At 40.3% G+C, this 15,323-nt stretch overlaps 1 long non-coding RNA gene and 1 pseudogene across 1 annotated transcript; both read right to left on the bottom strand.

Moving 5' to 3' along the window:
- Window positions 1-691: 691 nt before the first annotated feature.
- Window positions 692-10,570, bottom strand: LOC115146906 (ubiquinone biosynthesis protein COQ4 homolog, mitochondrial-like; annotated as a pseudogene).
- A 2,374-nt stretch (window positions 10,571-12,944) lies between these two features.
- On the bottom strand, window positions 12,945-15,231 carry LOC135562392 (uncharacterized). Its single transcript, XR_010459905.1, has 2 exons — window positions 14,592-15,231; window positions 12,945-14,400 (listed from the first exon to the last, which is right to left on the bottom strand). It is a non-coding gene; the product is annotated as an uncharacterized LOC135562392 (long non-coding RNA).
- Between the last annotated feature and the right edge of the window lie 92 nt (window positions 15,232-15,323).

Below are 15,323 nucleotides of genomic sequence, written 5' to 3'. Positions count from 1 at the left end.
GTGAAGGAAAAGCAGCCAACAAGTGCTCAGCATATGTGGGAACTCTTTCAAAACTGGAAAAGCATTCCAGGTGAAGCGGGTTGAGAGAATGCCAAGAGTGTGCAAAGCTATCATCAAGGCAAAGGGTGGTTACTTTGAAGAATAGAAAATATATTTTGATTTGTTTAACACTTTTTTGGTTATAACATGATTCCATATGTGTTATTTCATAGAATGTAGAAAATAGTAAAATAGAAAAATAAAGAAAAACCCTGAAATGAGTAGGTGTACAAACTTTTGATTGGTACTGTATATATAAACAAAGTTTAAATTCTACAAGTAAAAAATTATTAAATAAAAAATAAACTTTTACTGTATCAACCACATGGTATGAGGTACTATTAATGGATGTTTCTTTGTGGATAAGAAAAACCTGCCTTCCTAGAGAAAGAAGAAAATACAGAAAACTCCCCACAATGATAATCAAAGATCGTTCTGTATAAGTGAGAAGTAGTTTGGAAAACTTAAAGGGCTTCACAGAATGCTCCCATCTTAGTGACACATTGCTGTTGACATTGTCAGTTCCGACTTCAAACAAACTGGGAAAAAACATCCAAGTAAACTTCTGCTCCAGCTGACTGAGCAACAAGTTAGACTAGTAGTAATTTGGATAATACAGTACTGTACTAAACCCAGCATTATCGAAAAAAGGTTTCAACAAAGTGCAAACAATTTATTGATAAGTGACATCTCACACCAGAGATACATGAACAGTGCTGTGCTTGTCATGAACACACACATTGTCAAATAAAACGTAGTCAATGATTGACAGTCATTACAGTACCAGGTGGGTGATGTACCTTGAGTTATAAGAGAAGGAAATGTCAGATAGAACCAGTCTCAGCGTCTGAATGATACCAGACATGACTAAGCCACCACTGGTGTAACCAGCAGCAACAGGCTCTTGCATGTCCTTGGTTTGTCCAACCTAGGCAATGACTTGTCGCTTGAAGAATGGCAGTGGGTAATACAAGACCCTCAACAAGGTTTTGTTCCAAAAATGTCCCTTCTACTCAATGTCAGGTCATAATGTACTTAACCATTGTCAAGGGGAAATGAAACAAAATTCCAACATTACATCACTCCAAAGAGTTCCTGCATCCTCTACCATCTGGTTGCACAGTGTGACCAGACACAGTGTGACATCAGAGGTCAGTGCTATGAGTCTGATGTGGTCTCTGGCTGGAAGCTGTGACGGTCAGCAGGGGAGGCTCGATGTTCAGTTCCAGTCTTAGGTCCTACAGACTGCTCCCAGCATCGCTCGTAGAAGATGCTGAGGACACAGCGAGCCTGTTGGCCATTCCTCACAGCCCACGTCCCCAGGGATTCCAGACAACTGTGGGAGAGCCACAAGGAAACAGTCATGCCGAAATAATCACATTACTTTACAAATACAAGACTGATGCCAATAGTTATTGTACAACAGAGAAGGAAGCATTTACAGCTGATGTTAATACTCAGACAATACCCCCTTTAAATTCAATATGAAACTTTCAGGAAATTCAGTTTCAGGAAGTATTTAATTTTCATACGCAATTTGATTTAAATTCTAAAAACCTACGAAGCGATGTGTCATTGACGGGACTGAAAGTCCCACCTAATATTCTCGGAAATCCTAGCACTAGGTCAGGGGATCGTGTGGGATTCTCTTGGCTACTTTCAAAAAGTGAGAAAGAAAAGTTCCGGGGAGGGTGCTCTTCAGACAGACAACTCCCAAAAAATCATGAATTTAGGTAGACAGGGCTTAAAAGGCGGGCAGGAATTGTGCTCATAAAAAAGAATCCCCTCAGAAACATGACAGAAGCGGACCCAATGCAGACGCAGATAGCTAGGCTAAGCCACAGCCGATACATAAGAGGTTATGGAGCACCATCCTCCCACTAAAAAATGGTTAACTACAGTACGCCCTCAAAAATGTGTGTAGAGTGTATGGGGAGAGCTTTCCCACAAGTAATGACAAGCACCGTTTGTTTGTGGAAAGTGTCAGCATTCCCGACAACACTTTGTCATTAGAAATTAAGTCCGGGGGCCTCCCAAGTGGCACAGCTGTCTAAAGAACTATATTGCAGTGCTGGAGGCGTCACTAGAGACCCGGGTTCGATCCCAGGCTGTATCACAATCGGCCGTGATCGGGAGTCCCATTGGGCGGCGCACAATTGGCTCAGCGTCATCTGGGTTCGGGGAGGGTTTGGCCGGGGGGCTTTACTTGGCTCATTGCACCTCGGTCATCAGTTGAACAGTGCTTCCTCTGACTTATTGGTGCGGCTGGGTTAAGCGGGTGGGTGTCAAGAAGTGTGGTATGGAATATTGTTAACATTGTGGGAAGCAACAGTTAACTTAATAGTTATAAGATACTGTATCTAGCTGTCAAACATTTAGTTGTGAATTCCATACTGTACTTAGATCACCTGACGCATACTGCACCAACAGTGAGGGACTTGTGACTGGGGACTACGCTAAGCTACATAAATATTGTAACAGGTGAAATGAAGAACGCAATGTTTTTTTTCTGCTAAAGTATCAAACAAGTTGGCTGCAAGTATTTATTTACTTAAAAAAGTATCTACAAATATTAAACCGTATTAAAAAAACAATATATATATAGTTTCAACGGCATTGATGGTGTTGAAAAACCATCCTGTGGCTTTTTCCAAATACCCCGATTTATGGTATACTGCCCAAGACTAGTATCATCCACATTATTGTAGAAGTGTTTAAAAACATATTCTATTCTTATTTACAATACAAGTGACGCAAAAATGACACAATACATTATTTTTATTTATATATATATATATATAGAATTATATATACCATTTAGCATACACCCCTCCAACCAGACATGCTTTATCTACTCATTTGCTAGATGTAGAGTTCAAGTGAAGGTCAAGCAAATCTTAGAGAAAGCAGACTGTATTGCAATCATCTCTGATGGCTGTTGCAAACCATAGTCTGTCTTTTTTTATGGTGGTTTTGGAGCAGTGGCTTCTTCCTTGCTGAGCAGCCTTTCAGGTTATGTCGATATAGGACTCGTTTTACTGTGGATATAGATACTTTGTACCTGTTTCCTCCAGCATCTTCACAAGGGCCTTTGCTGTTGTTCTGGGATAGATATGTACTTTTCACACCAAAGTACTTTCATATCTAGGAGACAGAACACATCTCGTTCCTGAGCGGTATGATGGCTGCGTGGTCCCATGGTGTTTATACTTGAGTACTATTGTTTGTACAGATGAACATGGTACCTTCAGGCGTTGGGAAATTGCTCCCAAGGATGAATCAGACTTGTGGAGGTCTACAATTTTTTTCTGAAGTCTTGGCTGACTTCTTTTGATTTTCCCATGATGTCAAGCAAAGAGGCACTGAGTTTGAAGGTCAGCCTTGAAATACATCCACAGGTACACCTCCAATTGACTCAAATTATGTCAATTAGCCTATCAGAAGCTTCTAAAGCAATGACATCATTTTCTGGAATTTTCCAAGCTGTTTAAAGGCACAGTCAATTTAGTGAATTATAAGTGAAATAATCTGTCTGTAAACAATTGTTGGAAAAATGATGTGCTAACCGACTTGCCAAAACAATAGTTTGTTAACAAGAAATTTGTGGAGTGGTTGAAACACTTAGGTTGGAGTCATTAAAACTAGTTTATGTAAACTTCCGATTTCAACTGTATGAATACAATAAGGCACTGTATGTACAAAAAGTGCTGTAATTTCTACATTTCTAAATGGTTCACCCGATATGGATGAAAATACTCTCAAATTAAAGCTGACTGTCTGCATTTTAATGGCGTGGTCATTGTATCTGGGGTAGAAAAAGAAAAAAAAAGTACTCTGTTCCAATACTTTTGGCGCTCACTGTATGTAATCGATGAATCCTACTTCTATGGTGGCAGACTCACCTAGCATGTTAGTGGGCAAGCCTAGTAAGCTGTGCAGTAAATCGTGGACCTCTCTGTATCTCTGCATAACATACGCCAACTCTTCATTATCCACAAACTTCACATCTGCCCTTGAGTCAGGGGTCACCCTCTGAGAAAGAGAGGGAAAGAGAAAGTAGAGCGATATGAGGATAAGCTACAAAACCACTACACTCCCTCTGCAAAGAGATCAGTCCTTCACAAACTCACATTGTCCTCAAGGAAGCGCAAGTACTCTCTCCCTGAGGATCCATCTGGAAGGAAGGCCATCTTGGACAGATCCAATGTGGATAGCCTAATCCGTGTGCGCTCTCTAACACACCAATAGATGAAACCTTCACACAAGAGTAGTAATGGACATATATGTTCCCACAGAACTTAACCCAATCGTAGAGATGTGTATTTCAGGAATCAGGATGGACATAAACACTGAGTAGGACAGACAGCAGAGTTTGTGCCATACATTAGAATGGTATGGCCCTCAGGGTCTCCTCTTGTTCTGTCCCAGAGCGTAATGAGGGCCAGGTGTCCTGTAGTCTCGCCGAGAACGGACCACCATGTCTACAATACATGGGGAACAGGGATCACAGTGACAAAAATATGGTCATTTTTATTGAGAAAAATGCAGTGTAGTATGTTACACCAAAAGAGAAACTTAAGTTATTTCTCACCCTTTCGAATAATTGATATTTCAATTACTTGTTTTAAATCAAGCTTTTCATCTAATTTCACTAATACTGTTTCACAGTTTTTGATCTTGTTTTACCAGACCTGGTAACAAAGGATCTATATGACACAGGAAAATCACGAAATAACCCTGCTTGGTATCGATTACTGAGTAATGAAACTTAATCACCTACTTTGAATTTTCACTGCAGACAGGAAAACGAAACAGGGAACACCCCACCCACACCAAACTCATTATGGATCAGTGTTATGGTCGTTCCATGAAATAAGTGCCTTTTGCATCCCTTTGATATTTTAGTTAGAAATTGTGCACCAATATTGAATTTAAAAGCCTGTTATAATTTTTTCTATGAATAAAGAGTTGTTAAAGTGCCAAAATACAGCATTTTGACAAGTCCCCTCTAACTTCGAGTAACATTTTCATCCACTTAAGTTTTCCACATCATTATAAAGCCCTAGTAATTTTGTTGCTTTGAGAAAGTACATTCTGATTATTATTATTTATTTAATGTGATTAGTTATTCATTTTAAGATAAAAAAAGCTGTCCCTTATTTTAAAGGTTAACCCTGTTACAAAAACTGAACTCTCGTTTTAATATGGTGAACCTATTCCTTTTAAAATATTTTTTTCAAAAGAAACATTGAACATCTAATAGTAATGTCTAGTGTAAAAGCAGGTGAGCTGGTTCTACTCTTTTTGTCAATTTTCTGGTGTTTTGTGGTGGAAAACTGAGTAGGCTGAGCATAACAAGTCAGCCAACCCTATTACCCATAGATAGGCAGGCTAGAAATGTTTCAATTTCATTTTTTCCCATTCACTTGCCCCTCCCTGTTGTACACAATAAGCTTCCATTCCCCCTGTCACAAGGGGATTTATTGCTGATTTAAGATTAACTCGTCAACCCTGTTACTTTACTTGGCACTTACTATGGTTATTTTTATTATTTTACCTCTTTTATTAAGTTGAACATGTGCTCTTTATGACAGAATATTAAAATGGTGAAATCAAACGTTTTTTCCCCCACCAAAACATCTTAAAAGCACCGAATTGGTAGAACAACCCATTGCCTGCTCTGGGGTTAATATCAGAGTCAAACAAACTGAGTACCATTATATTTAGCCAAACTCTTGGTACTATACACCTATGGCTTTGGTTAATAAGGAGTTTGTCAGTGCTAAATACTCTTGATGATGTCTAAAAACTTCCTACACATGTAAATGTCCATGTGAACATATCACAACTGGAAGTGGGCATCCTTTTCACCGTGTCTGTAGGGGTCCTGCAGGGCTGCCACCCCAGGGCCCACAGCCAGCAGTGCTTTCTGGATGATGTTGGTAGGGATGTGGCCCGGGTGGCTGTCTGCAGAGTCTAGACCACTATGCTGCTGCCAGACACACGCCTGTGGGGGAGAGCAAACACCATCAGACATGATAATGCAGAACACCTGACTCTGAAGCAGTCATTCATCCCATCCACAATGGCTCATCAATTATCACTGCTCAGATGGGGCCACTGGTAGTTTCCAGTGCTCTAGTTTACTGTCAAACAGTGATGAATTGTCCTAGTAAATGAGTAGTACATGAGACCAGCAAGGAAATTAGTGTGATGGGAATCTTGGAACGCATTTTGAGTTTCACATTAACTGTATGTTTACAAAGCACACATGACACAAAAAAGCATTTCACAAACAAGACATTATTATCAGTGTTGGGTAGTAGTGAACTATATGTAGTTCAACTAGTGATTTAACAAAATGTTGCAGTAGCTTAGTGGTAGTTGAACTAAATTCAAATCTAGGTAGTGTTTTCAGTAGTTAATGTTTCTTACTGTGCTGTGTAACTTACTACTGGAACTACACACTACTTTTTTGGCTAAAATAAAATATGGGTGAAGAACGCACTAATTTCCTTTATTTTTCAGCAAAAGACATGCCAAATTCCCATTTGAAATATATTATAAATTATGACCCCAAAGTAATCTGTCTTGCAATTTGTAGTCTGACATTTCAGATTTACATATGATAATTTTTCAAAGACTAGTCTCAGACTAGGACACTGACATTAGTATGATATGTTACGTTTGGTATGGTTACATAAGATAGAAGGTTACTTAAAGCAAAAACGAAATGTCTAGCATGGTTGCGTGTTCTAATTTCATCAAGCAAAACGTCAACATTTTGGCTACTTTGCGACTACTTACCATGTTAGCTAAACTAATGGGGGAAAGAAATGTGAATTGTTTCCCTCTCAAGAAAAGGGTGCCATTGAAAGGAGTGATTACTGGGGTAGCAGTAAATGTAAAAGTTGACCAACTGACGGGGAAGATTCCCGGTGTATGTGATGCTCGTCGCTTGGTTCTGTTCTTCTTTTTTTTATTTATTTCACCTTTATTTAACCAAGTTGAGAACAAGTTTTCATTTACAATTGCGACCTGGCGTTCTGAGTTTTGATGTTGAGTCTTTGCCCGACAAAGTGATGTTAGGATATATAAATGATCCTGTACGAGCTTTTGTGCTGAATACATTACGTTGTTACAGGTGTCCAGCTTATAGTCATGTGGCAGCAGTGTGTAGGAGGGAAGTTCCTAGGTGTGAGAACTGTGCAGAAGGGCATGATACAAAGGGATGTGTAGCATTGGGGAATGTAGTGGTATGTGTTAATTGTAGGGGCGCCAATGGGGCTGGGGATCAGAAATGTCCGTGCGAGAGAGGCAGGTTGAGGTTTCCAGGGTTAGAGTAGTGCAGAAGTTGTCATATGCTGAGGCAGTGAAGAAAGTAGAGAAAGATGGGTCAAGGGGGAGGGATCCTGAGAGGAGTCGTGTGAGTAGTAGATCTGTACCAGTACAGAGGGATAGGCCAACAAGTGATATATGTTTCAGTAAGACTGGATTTTTAGCAATGGTTATCAACTGTACTGCAGGGAGGGAACAGAAGTTGCAGAAAATTGAGGTTGTGGTGGCAGTTGCAGAGAGGTATTTGGGTGTGCGAGACTTGAGATCAGAAGAGTTACAGGGTGTGTTAAGTGGTGATGTCCCATCCTTTCAGGTTGTTGGCGTGAGGTAGGACTAAATATATTTAAATAGTAGGGTAGGCTAGTCTAGTTGGTGGCGGTAATGCAACATATTGGATTTCAACCGCCGTTTAAACATCATCGAAGAAGAACTTTCTCCACACTGTACAATGTGCAAACGTAAATTGAAGGACATGTCACGGATTTTGTGACCACACAGCAAGAGGTTACACAGGAACACACAAGAAAATACACAGTTCTGCGCATGCTCTGGTCTTCTCTGTACTCGCTACATAGAATTTCACTTCTATGCGTACTCGCCAGCCAGGGCCTGTTTGTTTACGAAGGTATACATGTGGGACTTGTACCCTTGTGTGTGTATGGATAAGAAGTCAGTGAAGGAGGACTATCTACTTTTGTCTGCCAATGTCGTTTTAGTTTGACTAGCTCTCTGTGTGTCGATGACGTCTTCCAACTTCACCTACAACCCACAGCTGTCTCGTTGAAATTCCTTATTTAGCCTGTACTTGTGGTTGTCCAGCTTTTATTTATTTTTCAAAACCCCATAACACGGTCTCAACCCGTCAATATTTATATAAAACACCACCTAGACAAGGCCATGCTTGACTCGTTTTATCTCACCCCACCCACCTAACTTTTTGTGCCCAGTATTTTTGAATGCCTATGCTATAATAATGTTTGCGAAGCTAGTCTAGTTTACCAAGCTACCAATTCATTCAAATAAAATGTTATTGGTCACATACATGTGTTTAGCAGATGTTATTGTGGGTGTAGCAAAATTCTTGTGTTTCTAGCTCCTACAGTGCAGTAATATATAACAAGTAATATCTAATAATTTCACAACATATACACTAAACACAAATCTAAGTATTGTCACAGTGGTATAGATGAAGATAAAATAGAATACAATACAGTAATTCACACTAAAGCTACCCTTAAGAAAAATATAGTTTACTTAACTAATTACTTTAAAAAAGTAGTTCACTACATTCAAAATACTTTGAAACAACATGGTCACAGAGCATTTCATATTAATCTGTATGTAACCCTGAGATACTCCATTTAGTATGATATATTACATTTTGTATGGTATGTATTAATTTGTGGATGTCCATCCATTCCGTATGATATGTTACGAATTACAATTTGTAGAATATGATACAAATTGCAATTCGTACAGTATGTTACAAATTTGCAAAATGTATGATCTTTTCCGAATTTACATTTGTTTTGGCTTAGGTTAGCTAGGTGTCTAGGTTGCCAATTCTAGCTAATGTTAATGAGGTTTGGGGTAAAGAGTTAGGTTAAAGGGTTAGGAAAAGGTTTAGCTGAAAGGGTTAGGGAAAGGATTAATTAAGCGGCTAGGTGTTCCGCTAGCGTTCCACTACGACAACATCCGGTGAAATTCTTCTTTAATAAACCATCTCCCCTTTTCCCGCCATTTTTACCGATTGAAGCTCACTGTCTTCCTACCTCTCTCTCTTAGACCTCATTTTAAAAAATATATATTTTTCGTGGTATCCAATTGTTAGTAGTTACTATTTTGTCTCATCGCTACAACTCCCGTACAGGCTCGGGAGAGACGAAGGTTGAGAGCCATGCGTCCTCCAAAACACAACCCAACCAAGCCGCACTGCTTCTTAACACAGCGCGCATCCAACCCGGTAGCCAGCCGCACCAATGTGTCGGAGGAAACACCGTGCACCTGGCGACCTGGTTGGCCACAGGAGTCACTAGTGCGCGATGGGACAAGGATATCCCTACCGGCCAAGCCCTCCCTAACCCGGACGATGCTAGGCCAATTGTGTGTCGCCGCCGGCTGCGACAGAGCCTGGTTGTGCTTCGGAGGACGCATGGCTTTCGACCTTCGTCTCTCCCGAGCCCGTAGCGATGAGACAAGAAAGTAACTACTAACAATTGGATACCACGAAATTGGGGAGAAAAGGAGGTCAAATTCAACAACAACAAAATCAATACACAGAAGTATATATTTTTAAACCTGCATATTTAGCTAAAAGAAATCCAGGTTAGCAGGCAATATTAACCAGGTGAAATTGTGTCACTTCTCTTGCGTTCATTGCACGCAGTCAGGGTATATGCAACCGTTTGGGCCGCCGGGCTCATTGCCAACTAATTTGCCAGAATTTTATGTAATTATGACATAACATTGAAGGTTGTGCAATGTAACAGGAATATTTAGACTGATGGATGCCACCCGTTAGATAAAATACAGAACGGTTCCGTATTTCACTGAAAGAATAAACGTCTTGTTTTCGAGATGATAGTTTCCGGATTCGACCATATTAATGACCTAAGGCTCGCATTTCTGTGTGTTATTATGTTATAACTAAGTCTATGATTTGATAGAGTAGTCTGACTGAGCGGTGGTAGGCAGCAGCAGGCTCGTAAGCATTCATTCAAACAGCACTTTTGTGCGTTTTGCCAGCAACTCTGCTGTTTATGACTTCAAGCCTATCAACTCCCGAGATTAGGCTGGCAAAACTAAAGTGCCTATAAGAACATGTATAAGAACATGCTGGTGTAACGATGTGGTGTAACGATGTGATGTGAAATGGCTAGCTAGTTAGCGGGGTGCGCACTAATAGCGTTTCAAACATCACTCGCTCTGAGACTTGGAGTAGTTGTTCCCCTTGCTCTGCATGGGTAACGCTGCTTCGAGAGTGGTTGTTGTCGTTGTGTTCCTGGTTTGAGCCCAGGTAGGAGCGAGGAGAGGTACGGAAGCTATACTGTTACACTGGCAATACTAACGTGCCTATAAGAACATCCAATAGTCAAAGGTATATGAAATACAAATGGTATAGAGAGAAATAGACCAATAATTCCTATAATATCGACAACCTAAAACTTCTTACCTGGGAATATTGAAGACTCATGTTAAAAGGAACCACCATCTTTCATATTTTCTCATGTTTTGAGCAAGGAACTTAAACATTAGCTTTCTTACATGGCACCTATTGCACTTTTACTTTCTTCTCCAACACTTTGTTTTTGCATTATTTAAACCAAATTGAACATGTTTCATTATTTATTTGAGGCTAAATTGATTTTATTTATGTATTATATTAAGTTAAAATAAGTGTTCATTCAGTATTGTTGTAATTGTCATTATTACAAATACATTTTAAAAATCTGCCGATTTAATCATTATCGGCTTTTTTTGTCCTCCAATAATCGGTATCGGCGATGGGGGAGAAAGGTGCCACTGCACCGGGACAGGTTAGCCCAATACAGAAGGGCTTCCTCTCTCCAAACCCCAGGGACCCCCACATTCACCCCCTCTGGCAATGACATTCCCCAAGCACCCACACCCAGGCACCGCAGACCAGGCTCCAGACAGCCCATCATGACAATACATTTAGAAAATATAAAAAATAACGAATGTATTATTAGCTAACTAGCTACAGTGCAGACTAACTCAAATGAGATGCTAACGACGTAGCTAGTATGCTATCGAGCCAACTTTACATTCTCTTTAGCTAGCTAGCTAAGTGAATTAAATATCACCAGCTACCTGACTTCATATTAGCTCGCTACCTTGATGTATTTATCATTGTAAAAAAACAACTTCAAATGCATTTTTAGGTAGCTACCTAACCGCCATGGAGGAGGGTGAAGGGATAGCAGCCCCAACTGTCAAAGTGAGAGTAGGCTATTCTGGATAAGGCAGGTACTTTTGTGTGGTTCCTGTCCCTAGAAGTGAGGACAGAGATGATGGTAACATAATATTCAGTGCTGTCTAATTTGAGTATAATGAAGTCTGTTTCTTGTGATGTTTTATGTCCTCTGATACAGAGAGCTGTGAAAGCCTGTCTGCAGATGAGGTCACAATGAAGAGCAGTGGTTCACAGTCTTGGTCCTGGGGACTCAAAGAGGTGCACATTTTTGTTTTTGCCTTAGCACTGCACAGCTGATTCAAATGATCAACTTATCATCAAGCTTCAAGTGGTATTTATGTATTCATTTGTGATGCTATCCTTAATATGATCCTGTTTTTGTCACACGCTACACATGCACATATGTGTGCACATGCATCTATCTATCCAATGTTATCATTATTTGTTATAAAATATATTATACTTTAGTAATCCACAATGACCTGATGATGTAAGTCTAATAATGACATTTCTTCCATATTGCTACAGATACCTTGCAATTGGAGATTCCTTCAAAACGATTGCCTACAGTTACTGTGTAGGGCACTGCAAGGTTGGGTGACCAGGGCCATCTGGGACTGCCTCCTGGGGAATTCAGTTGGGTGAAGGCTACCTGTGTCCTGCATAACTTAATGAGGATGGACACGAGGACCAGCAGTGGATCTGTATCTCGCCGTCGTGTGCCAGAGGAGAGGTCTGCTGCTCTGCAGGATATTTCAAGGATGGGGGGCCAACAACGCAGCACAGGAGGCAATCCGTGTGCGGGAGATCTTCACTTCCTACTTCTTCAGAGGGTGCTGGACACTGGCAACACCATAGACTACACTGTGCGCAACCAAAGGCTCTTTTTAAGAGCCATCCACATTGCAATAAGAGTGTTCTCATATTTTACTTAGCTATGTCAACTGCAGTTATTCAATTCCAGTTTCTCTCCCTTTGATTTCTACTTCTCAGGTAAGGGTGCTGTCTGTATAAAAACAAAATAGGCTCTTTTAAGTCACCCATATTGAAAAAATGTAGAACAATTAGACACCCTATAACCCACACCTACACACTCATGTATCAATCGGATTGATGGATTGTGTTGTACAGATAGCAGGCTCAGGTGTAACTGTGGCTCCTTTCACCTTCAAAGAATAGGCAAAAGGACCAACCATGGAGAATAACTACGCTATATTGTTTGTTCTCAAATCAAATAAATCAAATCGTGTGTCTGTGCATGTTTTTCGGTATAAAGTACTAGAGTGGACACCAGGTGAGGCTACATACAGATTCCTGTTGAACGCTGCCTCTTTAAACTACCTTATTTTCTCAATAAGTCGCACCTTCACTTCCTCCCTCTCCTCCCTAAATCCTCTAGGTTATATCAGCTGTGTCGGTGAACCCCTCCCGCACCTGAACTGGCTACATACAGGGCACAGCATGATGAGGTAAGAGGTCACCTGGTCAGGTCAACAGGAAGTGTTATGCTTAACATTGAAATACAGATAGAGATGTAGTAGTCCCAGAGTTAATGATACAAGGCCAGTTTAGCATGTCACCTCCTTATGATTATGATGACTGACAGTGTTAGATAAAAAAAAAAAAACAAGGCTTAATAATGCGATCTCGCTCTTTATTTGCCAAGGTAGAGTGCATGATCAGTGAATATTCAAATTACAGGCTACAATGTTATTACCATTAATGTTTTTAAGTCGATACAACCGGCTATGATAGCTAGGTTCTGGCCTAATATTTAAGGTTCCCTCCACAGATCAGCTACATAGCTCTAGCTATACATCCACAGGCATACAGGTATTTTTTTATCCTCCACTACACAATAAGCAAGAAAATAGTTAGCTACGTTACTCCAGCTGCATTGCATGGCAAATATCAGCAAGGCAAGTTTCCAAAATGATACATTAAAATTAGCAGTAAATGCTTAAGCTAGCTAGATTCTTTACATCCACTGTTTCACAAGACTACAGCCTGGTTTGCTGGTTCTCTCAGGAGTCCGTAAAACATAACACTAATTACAATTCTATGTAGACAGTTCAGATGCAGGAGGGGTTCACTGACACAGCTGATATAACCTAGAGGATTTGTGGAGAAGAGGAGAAAGGGATGAAGTGAAGAGAGACTGATTGTGAAAATAAGGTAGTTAAAGTGTTGAACAGTAATCTGTGTGTGTGGCCTCACCTGGTGTCCACACCACACTAAGCGGCTGCAGAGTACTTTATGCTGAAAACATGAACGGACACACGAGGACAAACAATATAGCGTAGTTATAGAAATAATGAAGTGTTGCTATTCTCCATGGTTGGCCATCTTGCCTATTCTTTCAAGGTGGAAGGAGCCAGTTATACACCTGAGCAACACAATCAATCAATCAGATACATGTGTGTAGGTGTGGGTTATAGGGTGTCTAATTGTTCTACATATTTTCAGTATGAGTGATTTGAAATGGCTGTTTTATTTTTGTACAGACATCACACCCTTACTTAAACAGCAGCCTCACCCGAGAAGTAGAGAAACTGGGAATTGAATAACTGCAGTAAGTAAATGGAAGAACACTGTTATTGCAATGTGAATGACTCTTAAAAGAGCATTTGGTTGTGCATAGTCTATGGAGTTGCCAGGGAACAGCACCCACTTCGAAGAAGTAGGAGGTGAAGATCTCCGTCTTGTTGCGTTGCTGGACCCCATCCTTGAAACATCCTGCAGAGCCTCGTGTCCATCCTCATTAAGTTATTTTGTTATTGAACCTTTATTTAACTAGGCAAGCCAGTGAAGAACAAATTATTATTTATAATGATGGCCTAGGAACAGTGGGTAACTGCCTTGTTCAGGGGCAGCACGAGGGATTTGATCTAGCAACCTTTTGGTTACTGGCCCAATGCTCTAACCACTAGGCTACCTGCCACCCCAAAGTTATGCAGGACACAGGTAGCCTTCACCCAACTGAATTCCTCCAGCAGGCAGTCCCAGATGGCCCTGGTCACCCATCCTTGCAGTGCCCTACACAGTAACTGTAGGCAATCATTTTGAAGGAATCTCCAGTTACAAAGCATCTGTAGGAATATGGAAGACAATCTAATTATTAGACTTTTACATCACCAGGTCATTGTGGATTACTAAAGTATAATATTCCTGATAACAAATCATGATAACATTGGATAGATAGATCCATGGGCACACATATGTGCATGTGACAATAACAGGATCATATTAAGGATAGCATCACAAATGAATACATAAATACCACTTGAAGCTTGATGATGAGTTGACCATTTGTATCAGCTGTGCAGTGCTAAGGCAAAAACAAAAATGTGCACCTCTGAGTCCCCAGGACCAGGACTGTGAACCACTGCTCTTCATATGTAGACAGGTTTCATAGCTCTTTATTTGAGGACAGAAAACCTCACAAGAAACAGACTTCATTATAGTCAAATTACACCGCACTGAATATTGTTACTATTATCTCCATCCTCACTTCTAGGGACAGGAACCACACAAAAGTACCTGCCCTATCCAGAATAGCCTACTCTTTCACTGACAGTTGGCCAGGTCGCAGTTGTAAATGAGAACTTGTTCTCAATTAGCCTACCTGGTTAAATAAAAGGTGAAATAAAATTTTAAAAAGTCGGGCTGCTATCCTATCACCCTCCTCCATGGCTGTTAACTAGCTAACGTTACCTACAAATGCATTTGGAGTTTATCACTGTAAAAACCACATCAAGATAGCTAACTAATATGAAGTTAGGAAAATGGTGAGATTTAATTAACTTAGCTAGCTATCTAGAGTATTTGAAGTTGGCTAGACAGCTAGCTAGCCAACTAAGTTAGCTCATTTAGCAGCTCATGAGTTCGCCTGCACTACAGCTAACGTTAGTTAGCTAATAATACGTCGTTTTGTTTTTACATTTTCGAAATGTATTTACTTACTTGAACAGGTTCTCCCAGTCATGTGGACAATTGGAAACAGGGCAGTAAA

This window comes from Oncorhynchus nerka, linkage group LG19, assembly GCF_034236695.1.
Source record: "Oncorhynchus nerka isolate Pitt River linkage group LG19, Oner_Uvic_2.0, whole genome shotgun sequence".
Classification (NCBI taxonomy): domain Eukaryota; kingdom Metazoa; phylum Chordata; class Actinopteri; order Salmoniformes; family Salmonidae; genus Oncorhynchus; species Oncorhynchus nerka.
The sequence above is the reverse complement of the archived record's forward strand: the minus strand, read 5'-3'. Positions and strand labels throughout refer to the sequence as shown.